General features: G+C 36.4%; 1 long non-coding RNA gene across 7 annotated transcripts; it reads left to right on the forward strand.

The window, feature by feature from the left end:
* The first annotated feature begins 2135 nt into the window (after positions 1–2135).
* On the forward strand, positions 2136–4475 carry LOC106322908. Of its 7 annotated transcripts, XR_001266567.1 has the most exons (8): positions 2139–2403; positions 2505–2595; positions 2948–3030; positions 3113–3230; positions 3308–3460; positions 3558–3678; positions 3758–3928; positions 4007–4475. It is a non-coding gene; the product is annotated as an uncharacterized LOC106322908 (long non-coding RNA). The 7 variants fall into 7 exon arrangements; XR_001266566.1 differs by having other exon boundaries at positions 2136–2403; positions 2505–3030; XR_001266564.1 differs by having other exon boundaries at positions 2140–2595; positions 2914–3030.
* The last annotated feature ends 4547 nt before the right edge of the window (positions 4476–9022 follow it).

Raw genomic sequence — 9022 nt, forward strand, 5'->3', positions numbered from 1 at the left:
AAATATATCTTTGTGTACAAAAAATGTATTATAAACATTTTATATATTAAACACACAAAATAGAAAAAAAGCAATAATATTAAAAAAAGAAGAAAACAGTTTTTAATAATCTGATCAATCACATACAAGGGTGAGGATAGTTAATATTGACCATTGATTAAATATTTTGAAGGGTCCAGATTCCTCATGCTTCTTCCCCTCTCTCTCTCTCTCGTCTCTTTTTTCTCTACCAGATTCACAAATCTATCTACTCTGCGTTTCATCCTGCTCCTTCCTCTATCTCTCTCTCTCTCTGATATCTCCAATTTTTTGAAAGGTGAGTGTCTCATCTGTAACCACCAAACCTCCATCGTTCAAAGGTCACTACTCCACATCCTTCTCCTTTTCTCTACCGGGAGCTGTCACGCTCATCACCACCACTTTCTTTGTGTCTCTTTTGATGAGTCTGAACATGTCGCCGTCGTCATGGTCTCGAGCTCGCCCCCATGGTCACCGGTCTCAAGCTCGCACCGTCTCGCCCCGTCGTCACCATCTCGAGCTCGCTCCGTCGTCACCGTCTCGAACTCGCTCCGTCGTCAACGGTCTCAAGCTTGCTCTGTCACCACCACTCTCGAACTCGCCCCAAAAGTCATCGATGGAGAAGGAGATCGAGAGAATACATAGGAAGATAGTGAGAAGGTAGAGCCGGAGGAGGAAGGATGCGGTGGTTTACGGCAGTTCACGACAGTGAGAAGGTAGAGCCGGCTGGAGGAGGAAAGGCTCAGGCGGCTGGAGGCAAATCTCATTGCGGCTGGAAGAGGAAGGCTTGTGGAGGCTGTCTTTTTTTTAGGTTTAATTTTTTTTAAAGATTTGGTTTAGTGTAAACCGATTTGGGTAGATGTGATGGTTTAATTTTTTGTTAATTCTGGTTTAGTTTTGTAAACTGAATTTTAATTGTAATTCTATTTTAATTTATAAATACAAAATTTCTTTATTTTAATTATAATTAAATTATAATAAATTATTATTTATTTTTAATTATAAATCAATTTCTGGATTAATTTTTTTAATTATAATGTTACTCAATAATAGCGAACTATAAAAAATGCTATTATATAGTTTAGTTATAGTAGCATTTATAAAAATGCTATGATATAGGAGAGACCTATTATAGCTCGGTCAGACATAGCGGTTTCAATAACGATAACAATGACATGTCGTAGCTTTTTTCTTATGCTAAGAAAATATTTTTTCTTGTAGTGTAACCATGAGAATATATACTTGATGTTGAAAGTATTAATCTTAATCTTCAGATTTTACTTATTTTTTTCTTTCTTTCTAGCCCAACCTCTCGTTGTTGAACTTGTTAATTATCCTCTTCATGTTGACTGTTGTGTTCCTAACTTCCGTGTATATGACTGTCCGTTTATGTTATTTTGACAATTTGTTCACCTTAATCTTGTAGATAGTGTAATATTAAATGCATAATATGTCGATCATAACCCTAGAAGGTGATCAGAAAGGCGACACAAGGCCCAACTTACGATTTCTTAACCAACAGCCCGTAAACCGCATGTCGGTTTACGCTTGGTCCGCAAGGGAAGATAAATGTCAAGTTTCCGCGGATAAATACGGAATTTTGAAGATAATTACGAAGATCGAAAAAAATGGAATATCTCCATTTTTATGCTATGGCGGCTTAAGGGCAAAAGAGGAAAGTCGTAAACCGACCTTTGAGCTAGTATATAAGGGGTCCTAGACGAGAGGCATGGGGAGGACTTTTTTCAGAGAAAACTTAGCACTTAGAGCAATTAGGCAACTTTCCGTTTTTGTTTTTTCGAACTGCGACTCAACTAGGTTTTGCAGTCTTAGGTTGTTAGAATTAGGAATCTCGCCGACAGCTCTCGTGGCCAAGGCTTTTACCTTGTTGTAACGCTCATACGCGGATTCAGAATAAAACTCCTTTTGCTCTCTTTTACGATTTCTTATTTCTTTTCGTCTTTAATTGCGTGTTCTGATTTCTTGGCGTGTGGTTTAACAGATATCCGGAACCTCTGGGAAATTAGGGTTTTCTTAACTTTCCTTATTTAAACGGAAATCGTTATTGCGAATTTCGGTTCCCACAAACATCACCAGCATAAACACCATTTTTGGATCAAACATACAGTCGACGCTAATCCAGGCCTCCATCAACGTCCACGGGCTCAACAGTTTCCAACACCTGCTCAACCAAGGAGCTGTTTATGATCTTAGCCTTTTCGATGTGACAAGGAGCAGCCCTAACTTTCAATTCGCTGATGCGACTGTTGCAATCAGATTCACGGAGCAAACCCTCTTCGTCGAGCTAACCGAACCATGTCCCCTATACCGACTCAGATCTTCAGGTCTTCATGGCATTTGCTAATACCAACACAGAGTTACTAGGTTTCTTTCCCGTCATCTAATTTCGAATTGCTGCTACTCTAAACATGTGAAGCCACATTAAACTATCAGTCACCGTTAAGACCTGAAGATAAAACGTGTAGATATTGTTGGAGAAGTGAAGGGGTTTCGAGCCATCTTCTATGACAAAACTCAGACAGCTCAGCACATCATAGCGAATATCATAATTGAGAGGTCTTAATGAAATCTACTTTCACCTTTGTGTTCGGTTGTTTATGTTTACTAAATCTACTTGGTCCTTTATGTTAGTCTTTTTAGAATACTAAACACTAGACAGCTAATTTGTTCCATTTTAAGTAATTTTTTAACATGAGTTTATGTAGAGTTACTCATGTCTGCCTTAGTGTTTTAGACAATCTTCTTATCCTCCTCGATGAGAAATTGGTCGCCTTAGGTGTAGAATCCAAGGTCTTCCTAGCTACAAACATCAACTCAAAATTGGTTATTTAAATATTTCTCTTTGCATTTATAAGTTTATTTCTCAAACTACAGATATGTTGGTCCTTTCATAGTACTCTTCTTTCAGGGATGTATTTTCCTTAACGCTACCTCTGGGACTCAGTTCTATTCCGACGATGAGAGCTACTATCACAAGAACTACTTGGAAAGGTAATGGGTTTAAGCTTTCGCAATCTACACAAAAGCTACTGTTGATATCATCTACAACTTCTAACACATTTGGTCCATTGAGGCACTTTCCCAATGAAGAAGTATCGGCCTCCAACTCTACGAAGTATGGGGGTGTGAGGAAGATTGATTCTTTGACTGTCTTGGAGTGAAATGCATATATGATTACTCCAAGCCCACAGGTAAGCCTGAGACTCTAGATCGCTAATCTTTCACAAAAAAAACCTCAAACTATACTACTAACCAGTCTTTTTATTAGACAGCTGAATTCATATGCACTGTTAAAGTGTAGGAGATATATACTGATAATGGATGGTCCTACATATCATGTTCTAAGTATGTACGTAAATTGCAAAGGAGATTATCGTCCTTCACCAGCTTGCAATAATGAAAACGCAGTCGGAGTTGTTAGGTATTACGGTTTAAAAAAACTAAAATCCTAACTGATAACAAGGACCTGCTTATTTCCGTGGACCCTCTGCTTATTGATGTTTTCTTTCGTATTTTAGGTGCATATTGCAGATGGTAGTATCGGATGCATCTGACACCGCTGTCTTTGTCGCATTTGACACTACAATGACTCAGGTAATGAATGTGCATGTGCGTGCTGCTGAAGTCTCCCAACTCCTGGTAAAAATAAACTTATTAGTTGATCCTTGGATGTGTTTCAAAGCTTTCGAATAACATTTCTCACTTTTCTTAAATACAGGACGTTGTATGGAAGACGTACATGGCAGAGCCCTCAAAAAATTGTTAGCTGTACCTTAACCTTCCAGTTGAAGCTCACACCATTCAATTTCTATACAAAACATCAGAGATGTACTATCTCAAGCATTTACGATCACCACCAGCGCAACCCCTTGATGATTTTTCTGCTCAGGTAAATTAAAATTTATACCAGAAACTTAATGTGTTTTCCTAAAGATCATGCTTAACATTCGCTGTGGTTGATTAGCAGGGAGGTAACAACCATCCTGATAATGATATTCCAGGTGCTGGTTCAAAGGTGAAGAGTTGTACTGATGTGAAGAACAATGTTCCCGTGAACATGAGATGTTGCAATAATGGTGGGGCGTTGAATGGATACGCCAGGAAGCTGTTCAGAATGCGGTCCCTGTTGTTTCTGCCCCAACCTCCGAATTTCCATGGGCTACTGATGACAGACCTACTGGGGAGAAGGCCTGGACTGATTAGACTCGCAGCTTTTTGAGTCTACTATCCTTTACTTGACTCTCACCTCTTAGATGCACTGCAGTCTTTTTTTACTTTTGTTTTTTTAATGAATAATTTCCCTTCAGTTTCTTCTCTGTTAATGTGTTTTCCACCTAAGCTTCTACTCTGTTCAATGAGTTTGCAATGGTTTACGATGGTTACTATAAACTTTGTTCGACAAATCGTTATAGGCAGAAAATATTTATGTCGCACCACTTGATGTTCAATATTAGCACTTGAAACACAAACATATTTCTTAATTTTTTCTACCACCTCCAGCTTCATTTTATGTTTTATTTATACTTGTGTATGGAAGAGATACATTACAACAACAGGTTTTCGAAGCTACTTCAACTATAAAACTACGTTCAAAAGAAAACACTGACAGGGGCTGGCCATAGCTAATCCATAAGAGTGCATCCACTCCACATTACCATCGTGGGTAAAATCCACAAATCCTAACGTACAGTTAACGTTTCAGGTATTATATGTGGATCTCAACACGATGTCTCTTTTAAATCTCAAAACTCAACAACCGAAGAGGAAGAGGAAGACATTAGTATGCTATGTTGTAGAATTTTGATTTATAAATTTTGCTATTTCAGAAATTTTATGATTAATTTTCAAAGCTACAAAATATAAAATAATGCAACTAATTCAGTCCAAAACCGTACAAGCAGGCCAACACTCTCATACACAAAATTCAAATTGTTAGTTCTTAAACTTCAATATTTTTAGAAAAATTATTAGTCTGCGTTGGTGGTTGGTGAATTCAAAATATAGAATGACTAGAAGATTTGTATATATATATATATATATATTATTTTTATTATAAGATATTTTATTTCAATGGTAAATGAAACAAAATTATTACAATAATTAAACCGAATATAACTATGTTTAATAAAATTAATAACCGAATATAACTACGTTTCCAAAGAATCCCGACCACACTATAACCTAACTAAAAAATACGAGAGTAAAAACCCAAATTATAAATATGCATCAAAATTCAAGCACGAAATCAAAAGCAATTATGGCATAAGGGAATGACAAGAACTTCAAAATTAATTTATACATAACAAGGCAGAAAAATAAAAACACACATATTAGTTCAAATAATAACTCAAATACATTCATGAGGAGCCCCAAGTCATAAGCTTGGGTAATATTTGCTTGATAGATGGATCTTGGACAGCTTCTGCTCAGTATAGTGGATGTGGATGGGTCTGGTTGGACAGTGGAGGAAACACTCAATTGTTGGGGACAAGAAATTTCGATCGACGGGAATCAGCTCTGCATTCGGAAGTCGAAGCACTGCGGTGGGCAATGGAGAACATGCTTCAACACTCAACTTGCCAGAATTTTGGGACAGATTGTAAAGAGCTGATAGCAATGATAAAGGATCCTCATGCCTGGCCTAGCTTTGCGACAGAGTTGGAAAGGATAGAGACGCTGCTGATTTGCTTTCCGGACTTCGACATCATTTATGTTCCACGAGTGCGCAATCAGTTTTCAGATTTTTTAGCTAAGACTGCTAGATCCTTCCATAGGAAGTTACATTTTATTGGTCTTTCTGTTCCAGTCTGGTTACCCAGTCCACCTCAAGTTTGAGTAATAGAATGGCCGTTTGACGTCAAAAAAAAAAAAAAAAAAAAAAAAAATCTTGTAGATAGTGTAATACGTACGTGTTCTTGTGCTTTATATCTTTATGTTGTAGTTAAATTATTTGTTCCAGTCTTTGTATAGAGTCTAAAGCTAGATGAATTGGAAACAAACCATTTTGTCCTTATCATGAAGGAGGTTTCGGCTTGGACGTCCCGTTTCTAGTGCTCTTATGTTCTGCCTGGTAGTGTTGGTTCGGTTAACTGAATTTCATAACCGCTAAACCATCTTCTGTGCTACTATTAGAGATGGCAATCATGGACCTGGACCGCGGGCCTGACCCCTAAAGAACTGTCGCGGGACGGTATTGGGCTGGGGATTTCTAATCCCGCAAATTTGTGGGCCTTGGGGGTGGTTTATTGAGGGACTGGGCTGTTGCGGGACTGGGCTTTTTCGGGATGGGTCGAAGCGGGCCATACGGGATTACAAGGACCTGCGTATTTTTTCCTTCTTCTTTTTTTGGTCAAATGTCTTTTTTCTTCATTTCTTGTTTTACCTGGAAAAAATGAGAGAGAGTGTGAGAAAAAGGTGATTCGTGTGACTTCCAGCGAGAAAATGAAAGAAGCTCCAGCAATTACAATTCGAACTCCGGCGATGACGATTCGAGCTTTGGCGATGTTTTATTTGATGTTCACTTTTTATTTACTTTGTGATTGGCATCCTTTGATTTGGTGTTTGGTTTTATTTAATTTTTGGATTCATTAAACTAAAGCATTGGTTATGAACTTATGAGTTATAAGCATTGGTTATGAACTTAAATCAGTAACGAGACTAAGATATGGTTAGAGCCTTGTCGACTAAGTATTTAATTATATAACAATGATGTCGTTCAGCTGAAAAACTAAGCTATAACAATGATGTCATTCAGATGAAAGAGTTAGTCTCGTTACTGATTAGAGCCTTCTTCGATGTGTTTTCTATTCTTCATGTTCTCTCGTTACTAATCATTGTTCTCTGGTTAGATCAATATACTAGAGTAGACATCAAACCGTAGTGATCATGTTCGAAATATGTTTTGTCGTGTGGGCAGCAGTAGAATATAAGACGTTCCGTGGGCCGACCCGCGAAGGCCTATTAATATTGCAGTACGGGATTGGGTTAGTCACTTCGGAGACCACAGCCCCCACGGACATGACCCGCCCCGCCGTAACCCACTTGAAGACGAATCCGCTGCGGTACGGGACGGGATGGAACGGATAAACATGTTTGCCATCTCTATCTACTAAAGCATCGGAAGTGTTGGATGAAAGTTTAAGGCGAGTTTTACCAATAAATTTATGTAATTTATTTATACTATTATTTAAGAGATGATTTTACTTACATGTCATACTTTTCATGATTGTAAGTTATTTTGTCTATTTGTCATTTTTTTATTAATTTTTAAAAGCTTATTTGTCATATTTTTAAAGGTTTTAGGTTGAGTTATTAGTTTTAATATTAACGAGATTTTGACCCGCATTTTTATTTTTTTCTTTGGTTGTTACAAATAAATGTGTAATATACTAGTGATATTTACATTTTTTATATATTGTATTTGATTATTGAATTTTGAAACTTGGGAAATAATATGGAGTTAAACTTATTTGAGAGTTGTTCTTTTTTTCACATGCGAGATTTTTATTTTCTTATTCAATTTATTTCATTTTTAGTAGACCTATATACTATAATATATAAGATGATAATTAATGATAAACTTCTGCATGAAAGAAGGATGTTCCAAATTTATTGTTGTAATCTCATGATATAAATTTTATATTTAAATAATATAAAATGATAAGATCTTAATGGTAAAATTTTATTCCACGATATAACAACTATATAGGGACTGGAGTGAAGGTTAATTTAGAAATTAATATATTCTTCAATCATATAACATAACTTCGGCTGCGCAAAATTTTAAAATCATCATCATTACACACCTCAAGTCTACAAACAACTTATACGATTTCCAAAACTAATTCATTTAACTGAAAACCACAAAAAATGTAAATCAGAAAATAAGCGTCAAAAACATAAAATATTGTCATGATTATATTTCAATCAATTGTAAAAATCATTGTATATATTTTTATCAAACTACTCAACCCTAGATTGTCCTATCATTATACTATAAACCCTAGTTCCAACACAAACAGTCTCTAATGACAAATTATTCACAATGAACCGAACTTTCTAACTTAACTTCATACTTCATCCCTACACTCCTAGACTTCTTATATACTCTAAAATTAAATATGTTACACAATGCAAATCAATCAAGATATTAAAAATGACTAAAGAAATATTCTGAGATGTGCAAAGACAAAGGCAATTGACTTAAATGATATTAAGTTTGAGATAATATCCGAAGCCAAAATAAACAGAACCGGTTATAAACAACCGGAAAATTAGTCCCAAATATGTAGCCAGAACAATATAAAACATAGACTTTTAAAAAATATTTAGAGAATTTGGAGGCGAAGGGTTCAATCATACATGTGTGGCTCACCAAGCTTGTACCAATCAATTATGGAACCTTCACATCTGCCATCTTCTCTTCTGCAAGGCGTATCTCCGATTCAAGGTTTTCTTTGTTAGACTTAGGGACAGACTTAGCCATTATGTGGTCGAGTAACTCCAGTTTCGCGTTTGTTGGATAATTCCAAGCTTGTGGAAACTTAACATATTACTAGATGTTTAATATGTTAAGATAAACACAATAAGAAAACCTAGAAATAGGAAAAAGAAGTTTCTATTTAGGTTAAGTTTGTGTTTTTCATATTCCACATGTTAAAGGGAATTGTCTTTCATATAAATATAGGTCTAATGGAGAGGTGTTCCATATGATCTGAGAGAAACATATTGAGAGCTTTAGTTTTGAGTAGTTTCTAAAGGTAATAAGAAAAATTGTTCTTATAACTCTTTGTGTTTCTAAGAGATCTGAATTGGTATCAGAGCCTCAGGTTGGAGTCTTGATCTAAGCTTAAGTTGTAGCTTAAGATCCCGGTGCTTGTGAACAAGAGATCGCGACGGCAAGATGGCTGACGTGACTAGGGCTCCACGCACGAAGGACTTTGGATCTACATCCATCCAATGTCCGATGTTGTCACCGACAAAC

This window comes from Brassica oleracea, chromosome C2 (assembly GCF_000695525.1).
Source record: "Brassica oleracea var. oleracea cultivar TO1000 chromosome C2, BOL, whole genome shotgun sequence".
Taxonomy (NCBI): Eukaryota; Viridiplantae; Streptophyta; class Magnoliopsida; order Brassicales; family Brassicaceae; genus Brassica; species Brassica oleracea.